The sequence below is a fragment of the Pteropus vampyrus genome, unplaced genomic scaffold, assembly GCF_000151845.1.
Source record: "Pteropus vampyrus isolate Shadow unplaced genomic scaffold, Pvam_2.0 Scaffold161, whole genome shotgun sequence".
Taxonomy (NCBI): Eukaryota; Metazoa; Chordata; class Mammalia; order Chiroptera; family Pteropodidae; genus Pteropus; species Pteropus vampyrus.
This window is the reverse complement of record NW_011888942.1, coordinates 2589727-2613528: the sequence shown is the minus strand read 5'-3', so window position 1 is coordinate 2613528 and position 23802 is coordinate 2589727. Positions and strand designations below refer to the sequence as shown.

General features: G+C 35.8%; 1 protein-coding gene across 1 annotated transcript in view; it reads right to left on the bottom strand.

The window, feature by feature from the left end:
* Positions 1–23802, bottom strand: part of LINGO2 (leucine rich repeat and Ig domain containing 2) — a 304719-nt gene that overhangs the window by 201161 nt on the left and 79756 nt on the right. The window lies entirely within an intron of this gene.

The window sequence follows — 23802 nt, the reverse complement described above, 5'->3', positions numbered from 1 at the left end:
AATGTAGTGTAGATATTATAGATGTTATTCAGCATTAACAAGGAATGAAATCTTGTTATTTGAAACATGGGTGAATCTGGAGGACATTATGCTAAGTAAAATAAATCAGGCAGAAAGACAAATACCGTTATCTCACTTAGATGTGAATCTAAGAAAGCCAGACTCACAGTAGCTGAAAGCATATTGGTGGTTACCAAGGACTGGAGGTTGGGATAATTGGGAAATTTTGGTCAAAGTGTACAAACTTCCAATTATAAAACGAATAAGCTCCTAAGTTATATCTCAGGATCTAATACATGACCCAGTGACTATAGTTAACAACATTGTATTGTGTACTTGAAAACTGAGAGAGTAGATCTTAAGAATCTTATCCCACCACACAAAAAGTAATTGTGTGAGTGAGGCAATGGATGTTTTGCCCAACTCTTTGTGGTAATCATTTCACAATATATACGTATAATAAATCATCATGTTGTACACGTTAAACTTACACAATGTTATATGTCATTTATATTTCAAAAAAGCTAGAAAAAAAATTTTAAATTAAAAAATTAAAAAAAAGAGTATGTGCTTCATGTATTAAGTAGCTCAACTAGCTTATAATTGGTACCTCTGTTCTTTCCTTTATTCTTAATTTTCATTGCTAATAGCCTGCTTTTCAAAGGCAGTTACTTGATTCTCAATGGCTATAAATTAGTCTCCAATATGGCCAAGTCGCACACCTGCAGATCTATGTATATGGAATACACATATAACTCATAATACTCTGTGAGTGTGTATAAGTGATACATGAATGGTTGGGGCCAAGTCCTACAGATTTGTGGGACCTAAACTGCACGAAAATAAAGCAATCAGAACACACATATATTACACTTGAGACTATACTATACACTTGGGATTACACTATAAATAATCAATAAACAAAGTTCTCATCTCCATCTCCACAGTGGAAGGTGACCTCACAAAACTATGCATGGTTTTACCACCCAGAATTCCTTCAAACGTATTTCAGACATACTTATCCATTTACAGATAAACCTATATCTGCATCCATGAATTCAATTCTTTTAGGCATTTAATAGGCAACAAAATGAAACAAAACACCCTCAAAAAACTTATCTGACTGATACCTGCACTAAACATTTAAAAATAATTTTTAAAAGGTATAAAATCTGTATTAATTTCTTTATTTTTTAAGTTGTATTTATTGACAATTCAGCTCACTCTCCCATATAGTTGAGGTTGCAGCACACAAAAAGAACACCTGATTGAACTCAAGCCATTATCAACACACAAGTCTTTTGGTAACATCAAAATATTCTTTAGAATAAATAGAGTTGGTAAGAGATGTTAAGGGGCAACTTTGTGTGTGTGTGTGTGTGTGTGTGTGTGTGTGTGTGTGTAGAAAAGATTTATTTTTGTCGTAGTTTAAATATAGTAGTGAAGAGCCAATATGAGCCTTCTGGAAATTATGAAATTCATGGAAGCAAAACCCGAAGAAAATATATTTAATAACATGCCAATAAGTATAGGAATTCTAACTCATTTATTCTTTTAAAACATATTTACTAATTTACCCATTAAAAAATCTTTATCAAGTGCCTATTATATATCCAGGCACTATTCTAGGTTCTGGTGGCATAGCAGTAAATAAAATGGACAAAATCTCTGTCTTTGTGGAGCTTGCAATTTATGAGGGAGACAGACAAGAGGAAATAAATAAACATATATCATAGTCAAGAACGTAAACTATATACTGAATGGCAGAATTGAAAAATGAAATGATAGCTAGAAAGGAGACACAAGACTTGATACAGAGTACAAAGGAAAGTCACTGAAGAGTTTTACACAAGGAGTCACAAGATCCTATCTGTGGCATTGGAGAGAATGATTGGAATGTGGATGCTGACAATAGGTACCTTGACATTAGGCGATGGTAGATTACATCTACAGAATTGCATTAAGGATGGAAAGAATTAGACAGGTTTGGAAAATCTGGTGAGAGTCGTACTTGGCCTTTCTCAAGATAAAGCAAAATTCTGTAGTTTAGGAAAAAAGGAAAAAAAAGAATCCTTTAATGCCTTCCAGTAGTCAAGCATGTTATTTGCAAAGTTAAGATTAACTCCTAGGAAAAATCCATAGCTTAATCTTTTCATTGGTTCTCTTTAAAGTACCCACAGATCTGCATCGTTCCTCAAATTATCACTGTTCATATATGGGGCTTCAAGTCTAAACAGCAGAATTGAGGAGGACCCCTGGTTCTGTTGCAGTAACTATTTGAAGCATCAGAAAGTAGAAGCGGCTTTTTCAGGAGCCAGCTAAAATATCAGGTGTTAGTCTAAGAAGAAAATTGTCTGGAAAAGCAGAGGCATCTTTATGGTCCTTTCTACTTAGTATCTTCTGTAAATCCCTTGTTCTCATCTTTTCACTGGCTTCACCCCAGAGCATTGTATATTTCCCTAAGACTGAAGTAAACAGAGTTGTATTCAGTTCAATCTGTAATGCTAATTCTGCTACTCTCATCACCTTTCTTTCTTTTCTTCATGTCTTGCTCACACATCTCACACACACATAAATGCATGGACACATGCATAAGCATATGCACACAAACACACAGACACTCTACATTTTATGCTGGAAGCTCCACCGTAATACCTGTGGTCTGTCCTTCCTGATTTTGCAACTTCATCATGCAATACAGGTTCTACTCTCAAAAAATGTTGGTGAAATAAATGCATGTATGTTAGACATGAAATGAAGGATTTTGTTTTATATTTATAGGAACATACATTGAAATACCTAGATTTGAAAAAAAAAAAAAACAAGAATAACTATATCAAGAGGAAAAGAGGAGACATCACTATTGTATAGTGTCTTAGTCTGCCTGGGCTGCCATAACAAAACACAAAGAGATTGGAAGACTTAAACAACAGAAATTTATTTTCTCACAGTTCTGGAGGCTGGAAAGTCCAAGATCAAGGTACAGGCTGATTTAGTTTTTGATGAGAGCCCTTTTCCTGACTTGCAGTCTTCTGCTTTCTCCATGTTAAAGTGTTTCCCAGCTTTTGCATGTCCATTACCACCCTTTTAAATATCATGCATTAGAAATGGGATCAGTGCTCAAGAGACTAGTGGTTTGTTGCACTGAGAGTCTTCGCAATGACTCAGAAAGAAGCTTACTGTTAAAGCCAAATGACCTACATTTCAATTCTAGGTTTGACACTCTCACTTCTGGGTAAGTTATTTATATGCCCTGAGATTCAGTTTTCTCCCCATAAGATGAAGATAATACCATTTTGTTATGAAACCTAAATGAGTGACATATAGAAAAATACTTATGCCATGGACATGTGCAACAAATATACAGCCTTTAGACTTCATTCAGTCTAGTCACTTGTCTCAGTGACAACCATCAGGATTTTATATCGTATAAGTAGGGTTCATAATAATTAGCATTTACTCTTGGCCAGACATTGTTTTAAGTAACATCACATACATGTATTATCTAAACTAATTTTCACAAAACTTCCAATGAAGAGTTATTACCCTCAGGGAACAAAGATAGCTTCTACTGATACTTAAGAGGAACCTAGTGGCTATTCATTCAGCCTACTTAGAGGCAGAAAAGAGCTAGAAAAGGTAAGGCAAGAGATCCTTAAATTTGAGAAGCTGCCTTTTTATTTCTCTGTGGTCTTAATATTACAGAGATGGTCAGCAGTGACCTCCTCTAGCGATTGCCCCTACTTATGAAAGGGGTGATATATTAGTTTCCTATGGTTGCTGTAACAAATTACCACAAATTTAGTGGTTTAAAACAACACAAATTTATTCTCTTACAGTTTTGGAGATCAAAACTCTAAAATGGGTCTCAGAGCTGCATTCCTTCTGGAGACTTTAGGGAAAAATCTGTTTCCTTGACTTTTCCAGCTTTAAGAGGCTTCCTGCATTCCTTGGCTCATGGCCCTGCATCACTCCAAACTCTGCTTTCATCATCACATCTCCTTCAGTGACCCTTACTCTCTTGCCTCCCTCTTTCCCTTATAAGCACTCTTGTGATTATATTGATCCAACTTGGAAAATCCAGGGTAATCTTTATATCTCAAGATCCTTATTTTAATGAAATCTGCAAAGTCCCTTTTGCTATATGAAGTAACATTTAGAAAGTCTAGAGATTAGGACATGGGATTCTTTGCGGAGGCGGTGGGGTGGGGAGTGCATTATTCTGCATATGACAATAAAAACAGCATCGACTATCACTGCAGCAGAAGTTGCTGCCATATCTGACATAATCGAGGATTCACCAGGTACTATAGTATGTACTTTTATGCATTGTCTCATAAAAGCATCATTACCTTCATTTTAAACATTTCAATACGGGGGTAATCTTAATCTACATATTAGATATTTCTGCCTTCAATTCACTATCTTACGGTATAATTTTCTACAAAAAAGTTTTTTTTTCCTGAAGCTCTTTCTTCTAGCGCTCTCTCTCTCTCTCTCTCTCTCTCTCTCTCTCTCTCTCTCTCTCTCTCTCTCTCTCTTCTTTCCTTTGACAGAACTCTATTGCTTTGTCATCTTCTGCAAATGAATGTCAAGGAAAAGAACACTGGTTGAAATATTGTCTTTTGCCTATGGCCTAACTACTATGCATGCATAACTCTTCCCTCTCTAGCATTCATGGACTAGAGTAATGGGGGATGCCAACCTCCTGGAGTCCAGGATATGTAATTACAAACTTGTCAAAACTATTCTTTTTGACTATGTCTATTAGATTTAGCCCCTGGGTGCTCAACTGTTTTAAAATTATGTAGTCCAAAGGCTTCATTTTAGCAGAGGCAGTTTCTCCCTCAAAATACTTTCTTTGACTGTAGTTTTAAAGACAGCTCAAAGATTTCAAGTCTCTCTCTCTACACACACAGACACACACACACACACACACACACACACACACACACATATGTATATATACATATATACGAATGTTTATATATACACATATACATATCTCTCTCTGTGTGTATATATAATATATGTATATATAAATGAGATACTTTAGTATTGTTTGAGCTTATCCGTGAATTAAGTAGACAACTACAATTAAGCATCTAATAATGCTCTGCCTAAATCTCTGCTTCATTTTCCCCATGTTCTTTACCTTCAGTTCCAAAAAGATCTGACAGAACACTCTCTTTAAGGTGCATTTATATATGCCATTTTTTCTCTCTTATACTGCAGGACTTGATACTGTGAGGCAGATAGCTGAATTCTAGGAGAGTGGAAAATTGGAAATTGAGATATAAAAGTAGAAAAAAAATCAAAGAAAAAACTCTTCTTTATTGAGGCTTAAAAAAAAACTCTTCTTTATTGAGCATCTTTTCTAGTTATACGTGGAAACTAGGAGATGATAAGATAAGCAACTCTTTACTACCAGGTAAAGAGAAGGTGTATTTCTAAGGGGGAAGCTGTCACAATGGGGAAGGATACCATCTATTTGAACTTTTGGTGAGTATTCTCCATAGAGAAATCATGAACTGTCAGTACCCATCTAGAAATGCCATACAAGTGTTCTTCCACACGGGTCTGTGAACCACAGAATGATTATCAGAATGTTTCCATTTTACTCTGTGTATAGTAAGAAAATGTTTTTCATTAATTTATTTAATATAGTATGTACATATTAAGAGTCTGATATATACTGTACCTGATACATTTTATCTTGTTTAGCCAATGGTAATTTCCTGTATCTTTTGGGGGCATAAATTGTTCATTTAAAGTTCATTTATTTTCCCTATCTACCTACTTTTTCAAGGGCTAAAATATGGACACAGTATTAGAAGTGGCTGGTTACTGCAAACTCTGCCTAAAGATTTTATTAATTCCTCATAGTCTACCAAGCTAAGCGGAATCATATCTGAAATGAAGAAATCTATACTGTAATGGTCTTTTTGCTTAAAATAAAAGACAATAAAATAAATACTTGCTCAGGAATCAATGTGGTTGTGGTAAGCAAGGGCTTACCAAGGCTGGCTTTTTGCCGGGGAACAGAACAATGAAAAAATGCACATACCATGATTCTGTTAAACTTATTCCAAAGGCTGCTTGCTTGGTAGAGGATTTGGCTTAGTGAAGGTGACAGCTGCTTGGTGTGAGCTGCGACATTTCTAAAATGAGAACCCACTTAGTATTATAAGCCTTCATTCCTGCATTAATTGCACACATGCAGTGAGGAATGTTCTTTTCTTGAAGATGGAGAAGCAAACTATGAAATCAACACATAATGGATCAGAACAGCTCTATGCGAAATCACTTGCTTTTAGTTTACAATAGCGTGTCACTCATGAGATATGCTATTCTTTCTTCTTCCCAAACCTTCCTCTCTTTCTCTTTCTGTTATACACACATGCATGCACGTTCCACATAAGCATATGCACTTCTAACTAGTTAATTGCTCAACTTTCATATTTTGGTTTAGATGTAACCTCACACAGGGAGAAGATTAGGATTCAAATCTGTTATTACAAACATCTTTTAGCTTCTATCACCGCATCTCTCACTCCCATCACAGCACACATTACACTGTGTGCTACTCTCCTGAACACTTGTTTGTATCTCCCAGGAGACGATGAACTCTGTGACAATAGGAACCAGGTCTGTTACACACCTTGTCCAGTCTCTGCTCTGTGAAAAGTACCAGATAAATGTTTATAAAATTAATTCTTCAATGAAAGAATTTTAAATAATGACTTTTAGTCTATAATGAAGCTTATTGAATTAGTGACAAAGTATGCCAGTCAGGGGAGGTGAGAGGAGGATAGATTAGCCAGTGATAGAAGAAGAAAAATAACCATCATAGAGGCAAAGGGTAGTAGTGTTTTTCCAAACTGCCTCTAGGAGAAGAGGCGCCCTCACCAAGGCTTTAGTCCTGTTGGTTCTGCCACTAGATGCACGCTCGTCATTGAAATGAATGTGTCAGGTTACTTAAGCATGATGTCATTGGACATTTGAATCACGAACTCTTTCGGATCTGGTTCCAGGTGCTTTAAAGCAAACTTCTGATTACAAATCCACTACAGGGCATTATGACGAGAGACTATTCAGAGAGAGAGAGAGAGAGAAAGAGAGAGAGTGAACCTCATTCCTACTCTCTATGCACATATGAATCAGATTTCTGAGTCTGCGAAATGGAGGGCAAGACCCTCAACTAAGGTGAATTCATGGAAGTCATACCTATAATAGTCTGTCTATCTGTGTGGCCACTTGGGAATTCTGACAAAGCAATCCTCTGTCTTGTCATGTCATTCTAACATCTATATTAACAGTTAAACAAAGCAGAGCCTCTCCAAATAGTAGCCTTTGAAATGGAAAACCAAACTGAAATCTATGAATTTGCTATTTGTCCTATTTTCCTGCTATTGTTAGCAATCTTAAAAGTTTATTGAGCATAGAGTATGCCTAGTTCTTAATTATGCCACATTAGGCATATATTTGATGTCTTAATATTATTTTCCAAATTTGAGATCTTTTTAAGAAAAAAATATTATGCAATCTGAGCTAACTAAAATTATGTCAATTTATACTATTTCTTAGCTAGATGTAAATTACTAATGGTTAAAGTCCTAGTACCGCTATAAAAGAAAAAAATAAATTTAAAAATTAAATACAAATAAGACTGAAAATCCAATAAAATTAAAATTAACAAAATGAACTATAATTAATGATATTGTTTTTTTCTGAAAGCAAAACCACCATTTGCAACTAAAATATGGAAGTCATTGCTAGGGAAGTTTCTTTTTCTTTTTGATATGAATATACTCATGTCTTATGTAATGTAAGCTGGATGGGAAAGAGAGAGAGAAGAGATGTAAGGGGCTTATACATGATAAGTTGTTGATAAAAAAATTGTACAATTAATAAAGAAATAAATTTCTGACTGTTTTTCTCTGTTTTAGTTTCTTTGCAGCCATTGTTAAGGCAGTGACATCATTTGGCACTTACTTAGTGATAATGCTTCATTTTCCTATTCATTTACTTCCACTCTTTTACTCATTAGTTTGGGGCAATAAAATTAGTATTGTCATTATTGTAAATTCAAGCGTACTAATCAAAATCAGGCACCAAGACTTAGTTATAATATGGTCATCAATATGATCCAAGATATATTTTTATATTCTTATTATCAAACTATAAAAAAAAAGACTAAAATATAATTCTGGATTTGATCTTGGAAGAACAAAAGGACATTAATGAAAAATCTGGTGGAAAACAGATGGAAGTATTGTTAATAGTAATGAACCATGTCGGTTCTTAGGTTTGGCAAATGTGCCATGGTAACATAAAATGATAACATTGTTACTGCAAACTCTGCCTAAAGATTTTATTAATTCCTCATAGTCTACCAAGCTAAGCGGAATCATATCTGAAATGAAGAAATCTATACTGTAATGGTCTTTTTGCTTAAAATAAAAGACAATAAAATAAATACTTGCTCAGGAATCAATGTGGATGTGGTAAGCAAGGGCTTACCAAGGCTGGCTTTTTGCCGGGGAACAGAACAATGAAAAAATGCACATACCATGTTTCTGTTAAACTTATTCCAAAGGCTGCTTGCTTGGTAGAGGATTTGGCTTAGTGAAGGTGACAGCTGCTTGGTGTGAGCTGCGACATTTCTAAAATGAGAACCCACTTAGTATTATAAGCCTTCATTCCTGCATTAATTGCACACATGCAGTGAGGAATGTTCTTTTCTTGAAGATGGAGAAGCAAACTATGAAATCAACACATAATGGATCAGAACAGCTCTATGCGAAATCACTTGCTTTTAGTTTACAATAGCATGTCACTCATGAGATATGCTATTCTTTCTTCTTCCCAAACCTTCCTCTCTTTCTCTTTCTGTTATACACACATGCATGCACGTTCCACATAAGCATATGCACTTCTAACTAGTTAATTGCTCAACTTTCATATTTTGGTTTAGATGTAACCTCACACAGGGAGAAGATTAGGATTCAAATCTGTTATTACAAACATCTTTTAGCTTCTATCACCGCATCTCTCACTCCCATCACAGCACACATTACACTGTGTGCTACTCTCCTGAACACTTGTTTGTATCTCCCAGGAGACGATGAACTCTGTGACAATAGGAACCAGGTCTGTTACACACCTTGTCCAGTCTCTGCTCTGTGAAAAGTACCAGATAAATGTTTATAAAATTAATTCTTCAATGAAAGAATTTTAAATAATGACTTTTAGTCTATAATGAAGCTTATTGAATTAGTGACAAAGTATGCCAGTCAGGGGAGGTGAGAGGAGGATAGATTAGCCAGTGATAGAAGAAGAAAAATAACCATCATAGAGGCAAAGGGTAGTAGTGTTTTTCCAAACTGCCTCTAGGAGAAGAGGCGCCCTCACCAAGGCTTTAGTCCTGTTGGTTCTGCCACTAGATGCACGCTCGTCATTGAAATGAATGTGTCAGGTTACTTAAGCATGATGTCATTGGACATTTGAATCACGAACTCTTTCGGATCTGGTTCCAGGTGCTTTAAAGCAAACTTCTGATTACAAATCCACTACAGGGCATTATGACGAGAGACTATTCAGAGAGAGAGAGAGAGAGAAAGAGAGAGAGTGAACCTCATTCCTACTCTCTATGCACATATGAATCAGATTTCTGAGTCTGCGAAATGGAGGGCAAGACCCTCAACTAAGGTGAATTCATGGAAGTCATACCTATAATAGTCTGTCTATCTGTGTGGCCACTTGGGAATTCTGACAAAGCAATCCTCTGTCTTGTCATGTCATTCTAACATCTATATTAACAGTTAAACAAAGCAGAGCCTCTCCAAATAGTAGCCTTTGAAATGGAAAACCAAACTGAAATCTATGAATTTGCTATTTGTCCTATTTTCCTGCTATTGTTAGCAATCTTAAAAGTTTATTGAGCATAGAGTATGCCTAGTTCTTAATTATGCCACATTAGGCATATATTTGATGTCTTAATATTATTTTCCAAATTTGAGATCTTTTTAAGAAAAAAATATTATGCAATCTGAGCTAACTAAAATTATGTCAATTTATACTATTTCTTAGCTAGATGTAAATTACTAATGGTTAAAGTCCTAGTACCGCTATAAAAGAAAAAAATAAATTTAAAAATTAAATACAAATAAGACTGAAAATCCAATAAAATTAAAATTAACAAAATGAACTATAATTAATGATATTGTTTTTTTCTGAAAGCAAAACCACCATTTGCAACTAAAATATGGAAGTCATTGCTAGGGAAGTTTCTTTTTCTTTTTGATATGAATATACTCATGTCTTATGTAATGTAAGCTGGATGGGAAAGAGAGAGAGAGGAGATGTAAGGGGCTTATACATGATAAGTTGTTGATAAAAAAAAATTGTACAATTAATAAAGAAATAAATTTCTGACTGTTTTTCTCTGTTTTAGTTTCTTTGCAGCCATTGTTAAGGCAGTGACATCATTTGGCATTTACTTAGTGATAATGCTTCATTTTCCTATTCATTTACTTCCACTCTTTTACTCATTAGTTTGGGGCAATAAAATTAGTATTGTCATTATTGTAAATTCAAGCGTAGTAATCAAAATCAGGCACCAAGACTTAGTTATAATATGGTCATCAATATGATCCAAGATATATTTTTATATTCTTATTATCAAACTATAAAAAAAAAGACTAAAATATAATTCTGGATTTGATCTTGGAAGAACAAAAGGACATTAATGAAAAATCTGGTGGAAAACAGATGGAAGTATTGTTAATAGTAATGAACCATGTCGGTTCTTAGGTTTGGCAAATGTGCCATGGTAACATAAAATGATAACATTAGGTACTGAGATTGCTTGAGGAGCATAAGGAAAATCTCTGTACTATTTTTGCAACTTTTTGATAAATCTAAAGGTATCCCAATATTTTAAAAATTACTTTTTAAAAATTAAAAACAACAATTAAGAAAAATATTTTCTTAGGTATTCCCTAATGTTCCCAGCATCTTGTGTCAATTCTGGAAACACTATACAAATCATGGTTTTTCCATAGAGGGATCTATAATCCAGTCAAGGAGACAAAGCAGACTAAACAATCCGAAAAAAACAGAGTGATGTTCAGTGTAAGTGCAGTAAGATACCAGAGAAAACGGAACCTGAGTATACACTGTGGTTTTCAGATAAGACATTCTGAATCTCTAAGGCATGAACTAATTTTGTCCATAAACACACATACTTCAGAGAAGTAAGGGGCAGAGATGAAATTCCAGGTAGGGAAACAGGATGAGGGAGAGTATGGAAGCAGAGATGAAGACATGAGGGCAGTGAATGAAACGACTGGAATTGGGCAGAGAGGGAGGGCTGGGAAAGAGTGAGACGTCAGCTTAGATAGGGTAGTTTGAGGTATGATAGTGGTGGGCTCAGAAATTAAGCATGGTTGATTAGCCATAAACAGGAGTAAATTACATCTGACTGGTCTTTGAGATACATGAAGGCAGCAAATGAGTCTTATTCATTTCTGTCCCCAGAAGCTAGTGTAGCACTGGACACAAAGACAGTGTTTATAATGTGGGGCAAATAACTTCTCACATACATCATTACACATATTTTTTATTGTACCTTTGAGACAAATTCCTAGAAGTAAGATTTCTTGGTCAGAGGAGATAGATATAGATATAGGTATAAACATACATATCACTGATACATATTAGCAGGTTGCTTTCCACCAGCCAAGTGTTATGTGAGGGTGACTATCTGGCCGTGTCAGTCAGCATTTATTGAGAATTCAATCTACTCTATGCATTCCATGTATAGCACTTTCTAACATAGAGAAGTGGAGGCATATATAACCATTGGAAGGGCCGGGAAAGCAAAGTTGAGGAAAACTGTCACCTATAATCTGTAGCAACAAAGCCTGTGGCTGTCAGTAAGTCACCCAGAAGCTTCTGTGAACATCAAGAACCTCTGGAGGCACCCCCAACTATCTCAGTTTGAAGCTTAATGCAGATGGTCTTCAAGATACTCACCTGGAGCCACTTCAAAGTCTATGTCTGCCCATGTGTATAATGTGTCTAACTGCAACTGCCTCCAGAGAAGACTGGCCCCTTTTTTCTTCTTTCTTCCGAAGCTCTCACAAGTTCCTCTCATTGGCAAACATTGACATGCAATCACAGGAGAGGGCGGTTCTTAGAAATGTAGTTTTAACTGTTCTGTGATTCAACAATCAAATACTTCTTCAATAAAACATTGGTAACCTAATTAATGGGATCTTATTATTGCAGGAAATTTGTTATTATTCATGTAATATAAATGACAACCAAATAACTCTGTTCTAGAATGCATGACTATGAAACATGATCGCTGTTCAGGAACAGTCTTGGTGGGACCCCAGGAATGTACTCCTGGACCACATATGGTAAGCCATTAGGGAAAACACTGAGTTAGTTATACCTGGTCTACAAGAGAAGGAAGATTCTAGGTCTAGTTTACTCTTATAAAGATTTTTCTAGAACCTCTCCAGTATCCTTAGGTATTTGGTCTAATGATGACGTGTGCTAGTTCCAATTACTTTAGGCTATACTGGATGAAGTTCCTGCTCTGGTCTCAGCCTAGGTTCTAGTCCTGATGCTGAAGATAGTTAAGGAGCCAATATACCTGTGCTATACCTGTGTATATATTGATATGACCTCCTCAGTTCAAGGATAAACATCTTAAGAGCAAGGATGACATCACCTTCACTCTTAACTCTCTTCAAAAAAGAAAAAGATACGTGTCTCTCCCCTGCTGAAAATATTACATGGCATCTCATAGTATTCAAGACAAAACTCCATCTCTTAAGTATTGCATTTAAGTCTTCACACACAACCCTCAAACCTATCTTTTAAACTCAACTTCTACTAGTTCTTCATATGCTTCTGACAGTCCAGTCTCATTACTTTGTTATGCTTTTGGATTGATGCTCACACAGTCCTTCCATCTAAGCTATTCTCACCTAGAATATTTTCTTCTTAAAAAACTCCTATCATAGCTTTCAGAAAAAGTGCAATATAACACTCTCACCTGAAACTTCTCTAACAAATGGCTTCTCTGTCCTGAATTAATTGTGACTCTTATTTCTACGGCACCATAGTACTTTCTCTATATATCTATAATAGCAGTTTTCAGACTGAATTTTAATTGTTTAGATAAGATACATATCTTCTCTATTACACAGTTATATCCTTGAGGGTAAAATAACCTACCTTTTAGTCTTTAGATTCCTATTACCAAGTAGATTATGCCCAATAAATGTTTTAATTGTCTAAATTTAATAAATATGTGACATTTGTATATTGGTCACATATTTGTCACATATAATGTTTTAGAGCTTACAAAATGCTTTCACATACATTATTTCACTTAATCCTATATCAACCCAATGAGGCAGATATTTTTATTTTTGCTATACTGTAGATGAGGAAATTAAAACTCAAGAATATTTAGTATCTGCTCAGCATACCAAAGACTCACCATAAATACTTCTTGATTGATGACTTGATGTAGCCAATTGCTCACAGCTCTCTGTGCTTTTACAGAAAACAAAAACACATACAGTTTCATTCCTGAACTTGGTGTCAGCAGTCTGTGCTTCATATATGCTATTCAATCACTTAAAATTCAGGAATCACATTTACAATCTTTTCTTACAATTCCCTACACAAATATGAATTAAGATATGGTTCTGACCTTATCTTGGTTACCTTTCCTATAAGATTAGCACCATAATACTTACCTACTTGTCAAGCCTCCTGAAATCTGATTTGATTGAGATAGCATTTACCAACTCCTAAGCATCCCTTAAAATTTAGGGGCTGTATAAATGCAAATGTTATTATAAAAGTAGGGAATGCAGCTATAGAATGTACATGTCTTATTTCAACATGAAGGATTCCCTCCGTTATCTCTTGATAAGATTTTCCTACTATGTCATATATTTAGATAACATTGTAGACAATCTTTATAAAGTATGGGGTATTTGAGTATACATATGAATAGAAATAGACCAGAAACTTTGAATGTTAACTACATCCTTGAAATGGGGTTTACTAAAAGGTTCTGAATTGGAATTGGCCAAAGTTTTAAATGATTTTTCACTCTACAGCCCAGCTACTCCCAGGACTCATAGAGGAATCAGAATTTACATCATCTAGTTTCCCAAAGTCAGATGCTACAGAGTTAAAAGCTATATGTTTAAATCTCCAACCCATTACTAATTTTTTGTGCAATTCTCTGAGCCTCAGCATCGTCCTCTGTTAAGTGGAAATAAAAGAAATATCTACCTCATAGGGTTGTTTGTGGATTACATATAATGATGAATATAAAGCTTGGCCTAGTGCCTGAAACATATTGTGTCCAATAAATATTATGATTTACTCTGTTGGAAATCAAAGAATAGAAGCAATAAAAATAGAATGGATTCAGAACGCCAAAAGACCAGGTGCCCTGCTGAGCATTTCATCTCCTTCTTACAAAAATTCTATGAAGAAAATAAATTTCAATAACATTCCCACATTATCGACAAGGACACTCCAGCCCAAAGAGTGGGTGATTTGGAGGTCTTACTCATGCGCTATTATCTGTCATAGGTGACACTGCCAATAATTGATTATTCCACAGCCAACCACTTACTCTTTGCTTTTTCTTTCGTCTTTAAAAAAGGCATTGCCTGTTTTAGACCTCCCAGTCTCTACTAAGTGTTTCGAAGTTATACAAGAAACTATGCAAATGGAGATGTTTCTTCCTTTTACTGCCCTCTGGACAGATCCTGAAGTCCTGAGCTATGAAGCCCACCTGTAAGTCATCGCCATCTATCAGCCTTCCATCAGTTTATCTCTGCCTTGCTTCCTGAACATTAACAGTCTGAAACTGATTGGCACAGCATTGTCTATCTGCCTGACATGACAGGGCATAAAACGTGGGGTGAAATCAAGCTGCAGACACTAGCAGTTCCCGCAGTGTTGTGATAAAACTTAAATCACAACTCAGAGAAGACAGTGTATACATTATATCAAAATGCCTGGGCTCTTATAATGAGAGAAAACTTGAAAACACAGCTTACAGTCTCACTAAACGTGGAGGATAAAATGTTTTATATGAATGAAATATGCATTCAAAATATATAACAAAATGGCAATAGATGCTTCTGCAAAAACTTGCTAAATATTAAATATGGATAAAGCATCTCGTTAATTTAAACACCAGAACTGTTTCAGTTTTAAAGTGCTGCAAGCATTAATATTCATTACAGAAATAAGATTTGATAACCACAGAAGAAACAAGCACAAAGCTTTGGTGATAACAGGAAATTATCTTCTCAGTGCTCAGAACATTTTGCTCTCCATCTTTGCAAGTTAAACTTGACACTGAAAGTTATGTTCTCTTTAGACTGTGGATTTTCTTCTATAAATGTGCTCTTTTCATAGCTGAATTCTCACATTTTTATTCTAGTGACTAGAATATAATTGATTCTAGTTAAATGCATATTATAGACATTATTATTGATAGCCAGAGGGTTTCTAATCCAAGAAACTTTCCAGTGGGAAAGAGGAGTCAAGTGAATAGTGTAGCCAAGTAACTTCTATTAGCTTCTTTCTAAGTTGGAAATGATACATACTCCATTTTCAATTTTTCTAAACCCATGCTCCATTGAGCTATATCAGTTTTCACCTTTAACATCAGCCAAATAGATTTGAAAGGAGATAAATTGAGATTCAAAGGATAATGTAGTTTTCAAAGCTATAATAAAGCCCACTAAAATGAACTGAGTAGCAGCTTGGAGCAAGTGTTAATTTTTTTTTTTTTTTTTTAACACACAGAATTGGTTTCTACTAGAACCACTTATTTAAAGATTCTCCCATATTTTATTGAAAACTGATATTTAAAGAGATTTTATAGCATGGCCAATAGAATCTCTTAGAGCTGTAGCACTATGTGTGTGGAAGCATTAAATTTTAGCTCATTTCTTTTATATCATAAAATGGATATGTAGTATATTCCCTTAAATAATCACTTACAGAAACACACAGAATCCTAAGTTTACAATGTCTTACTCATTTTCTTTTCTCTTTCTTACTTTTTTCCTTACTATTAAAAATGTGATTTCTTAGAGTGCTGGTTACAGGCATTTATGACTAGAACTCTTTGGTACATTAAATTAGAAAAAAAAGAATCAGAATCAAAGAACTCCTAAAACAAATCTTTGAAGTGAATTAGTTATTTTTTCCTTGAATGTATTATTATAAGCATAACTTAGGTAATGACAGCCTTAAAAGTCTATAACAACATTTGTCCTCATATCTGTGCTTTCTGTCCCTATGATTGATCTGCCACTCACTATATGACCTTGGGCAACAAGCAATCTTCTGGTGCTTTGGTGTGGATTAGAGAAGTAAAAACGGATAACTCTTCTATAAACCATAGACAACACTTCAAGGTAATAAAGCCACTGGGTAAATAAGGCAGAATCTGTTTTACCAGATTCTGGGCTGCTTCCATCAGTTGTGCTGACTACCCCAGCGAACTTTCTTTTGGTGACTATGTGGCCAGGTGTATCTTCAGAGATAAGGATAATCCCTAGTGAATTCAGTAGCACTTTACTGGAGCATCTATCATATTAATTAGTGTGAAATTTTCTATTTTGTGGATTTGAAAAGAAATTTCCAAGTATCTGTTATGTATGTGTGTATAAAGTTACATGTGTGTGAAAAACATTTACAAATTCTACCTTCTGTTTAGCATTAGCATACTTACACTAGGGTTATTCATAGGCAAAAGACAGAAACAGGTCAGTTCCTTGGCTTACTCTCTCTATTCTGTTCTCTCCATCTCCCTCCATTCTCCATCCTTGTGTTTCCTGTGCCATTTCATCCTTATCCTTGGTCATATGTAAGTGACTACTAACAGCTTAAAAGTCAGCTTTTCCTAATAAAACAACATGGTTCAAAAAATCGAATTCAGGCAATTGCATTATGTGATGAGAGTTAGATAATGTGATTAGAGAAAATTGTTGCAAGGACACTTATTCAATAAATATTATTTTTTCTTTCCTCTCTCAAGAAAGAGAACTCAGGAATGCCACATATATCACACAGACATACAAACACACACACCCATACAAACACACATACAGATGTGCACTATTTTCATAATAAAGGGATAAATAATACATTGTTCATTAGTCTATTTAATGTTGTCAGTCAAATTTATAGCTATATACCAATGTAGTCTCCTGCGTACTTCCATGGAAACAAAATCACAGGAGATTGCAGTCATATTAATATGTGAAGAAATCTACTTTTTGATTTTTTTATTAGATTTAGGTAGAGACTCATTCTCCTAAACATCTGCTCTAGAAACTACTGTAAGTTGTTACCACTGGCCAACAGAGATAGGTGGACCTGGAGGAAGACAGCAAGCATAGGAAGCCTACTGGTATGGAGCTCCTTTGAGCTGAAACTCTTACCAGCAAACAGTAAATTCATTGATTTCATATTATACTTTATGGGTTACCTGCAATAGGCACCTAAATGGCTAATAGAAGATATGGATCGATCATGTAGAAATGTTGTATGAGATGTTTTCTATAAGCAGGGTTTGGAGAATTAACCAACTCCATTGTCGCTTTAATAATGTTGTCTCATTACTAAGCATCTTAGATTTTCTAGGCAAAAGAGATGACTTAGGACACTGGCTCTCAAAATGTGATCTCCAAACTAGCAGCACCTGTATCCTCTGGAAAGTTGTTAGAAATGTAAATTCTCAGGCCCTATCTCAGACCTACTGAATTAGAAATGCTGATGGTAGGGCCAGCAATTGGCATATTAATAAGCCCTCTAGAGAATTCTGATGTAAATTAAGTTTGAGAACCAATGATATAAGCAATTTTATGAAGCCCGGGTAAAAGTTCTAAAACTGATAGCAGGGACCAATCCATGCTTACAGTTTATTGAAAGTCATAAAACACATGGCTTGTTCAGATTTTTCTGAGAGCATCAGCAGCAGAGCCAGTTCTTGTGTCCCAGTATCCAGAATCACTGGTGGGTTGGGGTACATAGAAACATAGCTTTTATGCATGGGTCAGCAATTATGATGTGTGGGTGAGATCATGCATGTTTTTGTAAATAAAGTTTTATCGGAACACGGCCATACTCATTCATCTACTTAGTGTCTACGATGGCTTTTGTGCAGCAATGGCAGTGTTGAGAAGTTGCAGCAGAGACCTTATAGCAGGTGATGAGAGTTAGATAATGTGGTTAGAGAAAACCGTTGCAAAGGCATTGCATAAAATCTCACTATTAGATTTAGATGTAGCCTGTAAATATGTAAATGTCCCTGCAAAGAATTAATCAGGGTACCATTAGTTAAAACTGGTATCTTTTTGGGAATGAGCTAACATAAGAATATGCTATTTTGGAAGGTCACAGCAAGAGTCAGAGATGATGGGGTCAGCATAGTAAAATTTGGTTGAGAAAGAAAATAGAAGAAACAGGTTTAGAGTAGACTTAGCATATTCATATGTTGTGACTTCCTTCTCATGCAAAATAATGGACGTTACCAACCAATGATGATATTCCTATTTTTGGAGCCCAAACTGGGCCTCACAATCCTTCTTAACACAGCTCTCTAGGCAGTCATATCTAATCTTTTGGTGTTGATGCTTTAGAGAAAACTTATTAGCCATCCTGTACCCAGATTAAAAAATAAGACTACCATCAAGTGGCTCTCTAGGACTTCTGTGGGAAAGTTCTGGGGTACCAGAGGAAAACTCAAGGAAAAGATATTTCCTATAGAGAATATCAATGAGAAAAGAGAAGGTAGGAGGAAGAGAAAAGATAATTCCAGGTACTGTTAGATATGCTGTTTCAATAATCCTCTCTATACTCTCATCAATTGGATATCATCATCTTCTATGGCACCCATAGTTCTTAAGTAACTTTTTGGAGGTAACACAGACAACAAGTGATAATGATGAAGCATATCTGGTCTGATACTAAAGCCCACACTTTTCTGCTACCACGTCTACCACTACACTGTTTTGCCCAAGGCTACACTATTCCCAAATTTTACTTTTGAAATTGAACTTGACAGTATCGTTTGTCTAAATGTAGGTGGGGGAGAGAAAGGGAAGGGGAGGGAGGTAAGACCAACTAACTGTAAGAGGGAGACATACAGACAGAGAAAGGCCAAGAGAGACAAGCTGGGGACATAATTTAGGAAGTATATGAAAATATCTTATAAAAGGAGAAAGTAAACAGTAACAGAAAACTTAACATCAAACTTTTAGGAAGAAAGCAAAATGAAAAAGGCTTAAAATAACTGTACCCCTACACATAGCACAAGAAAACATCTGCTGCTTTGTCTGACCCAGGAGGCAAATATTTATTTATTCTCTGGAGAGCATACTAATGATGTGGTGGCTGATGAAAGTTTGATGAATTTTTAAAAAAATAAGCTCTTTTCAAAACTTTGGAGAGACGGGTCAAGACTAGATTTATGAGTAGGTGAAGTAGGTGATTGGTTTGAGAACAACCAGGAAGGCCCAGTTATTCTGAACAATCACCCCTTCTTAGGTCTTGGTTTTTCCAAAAAAAGCATGTTTCGAATATCTTTCTTTTGATCTAAGCTTTGCCCTTTTCTGAATCTCCTTTTAAAGGTAAATGAATTTGGTAGTGATAACACAGTCAATCAGAATTTACCGATGTGCAAAAAACAAAGGGTGAGCAATAATGTCTTGCCACATAAATTTAATATTTTCAATATTATGTACCCATATGTTTGAATCATCTTTACATGTCTTTACAATTGTAATAAATCCTGTCTTGTAAATGCCACAACACTATGCCACTGTTAATCAAATCTCTTTCCTAGAATACTTGTTCTGCATAATTCTCTTTGATTAAGAGGGATAATGGTAAAAAATAAAATAAAATAAGTGTGAAAAATGTGGCCTATTTTTTCTCTTTATGGTATGTCATAATCAGCAAAAGTCATAAATGGCTCGGAGAAGCCCTAAAGTAATGGTATTTAACCAATTTTTGCCCAAATATATTTGTCCAAGAGAGTGTTTATCTCCCACTCCTCACAATTATCATTCATTAAAAAGTTGGAATACAGTTTTGGAAATTAGACTGTCATAATATAAGTACTTTTTTCCACTCATAGATTTTTTTTTTCTTAGTTTCATCTGAAGCTTTAGTAGATAAAGACACCTCTATGACTTTATAGTTTGCAACAATGATCTGGGAGACTTTTAAAAAGCAGTTTTTAGATCTTGTTTTGAATGAGTTATTCTAAGGAGTGGTCAGGAATCTGCACTTCTACATTCTGACAAATAACTTACATAAGAGTCATTTCTAAGACTATATTCTGAAACATTAAGGGGATAAAAGACTATCTGCTTTAGGAAGTCCATGTTTTGCTCACTAAATGATCTTACCTAGATAATTTCATAAAATTAGAGAACAAAGACTTATCACAAATGTTAGATTGTTTGGGATTTTTCCTTACCCCCCTGTCTTCTTCTATTTTCCACTTGTTTGGACAAAACCTCTTTTCACCCCCTGATTTTTGGTCTCATCATACTATTCTGGATCCAGTTTCATGTCCTTGCCTTCTTGAGTTTATTGTATAATTTGACTTTTGACAGATGAACATCTGATACCCATTCATCTTCCTGAGGTTTGCAAATGCATCTTTTTCCTTCCAGGAAGTCTCTCGGTACCATATCCTGTTCTCTGGGACTCATACAAACATAAGCAGGCTGAGGATTCTTTTGTGCTTCTTATAGAAGGAAAAAGGGGATAAAAATAACTTTACCGTATCTGAGATGCTGGATCAGAAAGGGACTGCCAGGGGAGAGTCTGAAATTCCTCACCTAGTCATTTACGTCCCTCTTGATCTCTGTGCTTGCCTTGACCTCATCTAATAGAGGGATGGGGGATATCCGAAAAGAGAGAGATTCCTAAGTAAACTGATATTTCTTTAAATGAAAAGAGGCTCCTATGATACTTAAGTCAAGTCCCGCAGAGGCTCTTCTCTTACTCCATGGTACTATGAGGTACGACAAGTAGAGCTAATTGTTCCAGGGTCTGTTTAGGTTAGTATAATCAAAAACGAGAGAAGTACTTCATTCAGCAAATACTTTTAAAGGCCTTTTCTATGTCCTGAGGATTCAGCAGTAAAAAAAAGAGAGAGAGAGAGAGAAAAAATAATCTCTGTTCCCATGAAGCTTATGTTCTAGATGGATGATACAGACGATGAACAAAATAAGTAAAAACAATATGTAATAGGTTATATACAGATAGGTTCTATGGAGAAAACCAAAGAATAGAAAGAGTAGGGAGTGTTGGGCATGGCTGGAAAGTATGGAATTATTATTTTATACAGGGTGGTCCAGGAAAATTTAAATGAGTAAAGAATTGGAAAAGGTCAGAAAAAGAGCCATACAAATATCTGCAGAGACAAGTTCCAGGTAGAGGAAACACATCTGCAAAGGCCCTGAGGTGAGAGCAGCCCTAACATGTGTGCCAAACAGCAAAGGGGCCAAGGTGCTGGAGAGAACTAGCAGGGAGATGTGTAGTAGCAGATGAGGTCAGAGAAATGACTGGAATAAAATCCTCAGGACTTTATAAGCTATTGGAATTTTCTTTTGTTTTTTTCTTTTTTCTTTCTTTCTTTTTGCTTTGTACTTGGACTGAGATATGAAGTTACTAGAGGTTTGGAGCAGAGGAAGGACATGTTCTCACATATGTTTAACAGGATTCCTCTTGGTGCTTGGTTGAGAACAGACTGAAGGAATCAATGGTAAACACTGCTGGGGGAGGTCATCAAGAAGGTGTGACTGACCATTTGACACACAGAGCTGGACCTTGGCAGTTGGAGGCTCCCCATTCCCTCCTCTGTGCTTCAGGATCTATGTTCTGCTTGCCCTTCCTACTCCCAGAAACTGCTCCAAGGATACAGCCTTGAGATAAAAATGTGGTGTTGAGACTATTTGCACTGGGAAGGCAAATGCTCCCAGCTGGAGCCCCTCTATAAACTTTCAACATTTTGGTGAGTGGGTGTGGAGATCTAGCCTTGTAAATTAGTTCCCTGGCATATTAAACCAGCCACCTACCAATCTGGAGTGGTTTGCCTTTTCCCTGGTCTCCCCATGCACTTCCCTCACTCACTTCAGTATAGGGACTAGTTTTAGATTATATGTGGGAGCTCCTGAAGTGCTTACAACTCAACACACAGGAAGACCAGTTAGGAGATTACAGCAATTTTCCAGGAAATAGATAATGGTGGCTAGATCAGGATAGACAAGGAGAGGCAGATGTGGGTATATTTTAAAGATAGAGACATCAAAATTTCCTGATGGATAGAAGATAAAGAGAGGATTCAGAAGTGACTCCAAAGTTTTGGGCTTGTACTACTAGATGAAGAGAATTGCCATTAATCAAGAAGGGAAAGACGGCAGGAGGAACAAATCTACAGTTGAAGATCAGATCGATTTCTGACATTTTAAGTTTCCAATGCTTACTTCAAGTTTAGAGTTCATCATAAAGATCTGGGGTGGGCACACAAGCTTTAAAATTAAAGAGGGAAGACAGAAGTTATATATCTCTTGTGTTAGGCAACACGTGCGTACTTTCTAATGTAGACAATGGTGTTTAAGAGATTACTTTTTAACAAATGATAGCATGATCTCTAAGGCTTTTCTGTAATCTAAACCTCAGATTTAATTTTATGCTAAAACTAGAAAACAATTTTGAAACACCAAAACCCCTAAGTACTAGGCAATTGCCTTATAATTCCATACTATGATTTGTTTCATCTTTCTCTCTTGTACTAGTTACTGAGACACTTTCATAGCTTCTGGTCTCAGCTATCAAAGCTTATAATTAGCTATGCTTTAGAACAGGTTCATTAATCCTTTAAAATGTTTCTCTGCTATTTGCTTTGAACTCTAAATGTTTCTACTTGTCCTTCGTCAGGCCAAATCATTTCTTCTGCTGTCCACATCTCAAAACCGTTGTGTGGAAGGGTTTGGCTGAAGGGTTTTTCAAATGAGCTGCCCCTAGGCTAACTCATAGTTAATTTTTACATAGTTAATTTTATCCACTCAGAGCTTCTCCTTCTGTGTGAGTGAACTTTACATTTGACTACCTGTTTCATTAATAGTTCAGATAATTTCTTCTGATAACAAATAAAATACAGCACATTTATTAAAAAAGCTAATTTGTTTCCTTCTCTCAGGTGTGGCATATCCTGACTTGTCAACATCCAATTATAAACTGTTCCCATTAATTAATGGCCACGCTCTCTTACCACTGCTTCCTAATGCATAGGTAGGGGTGATGGGGCCAGAGGAATAGACTGAGACCACTACCTTTCCTATAATTTTGCCTGGGTAAAGCTCTGCTTCAGGAAAGAAAAATTTACTATTATTTCTCCTCTATAACTAAAAATTGGGATGAGTGAGCTTTTTCCTACCACTTTTGGATATAAGAGGCTGGCAGAAAGATGCCAACAATTATCTTACCTTTTTGTGGTTTTTTAGGGCCACCTTTTGATTTTGGGGTTAGGCCAAAAAAAATGCAGAAATGGTTATCAAATCTATATAACACATGGTTTCCTTTTTCCAGAATCAAGAAATAATGTTATTTCCACTGTGATGGGTTAAAGAGGCTCTTTAGGCTGGAATGGCACTACCATCATTTATGTATGATTATCTTGATACAATGTGCTCCAAGTTTCAAACTGATTTT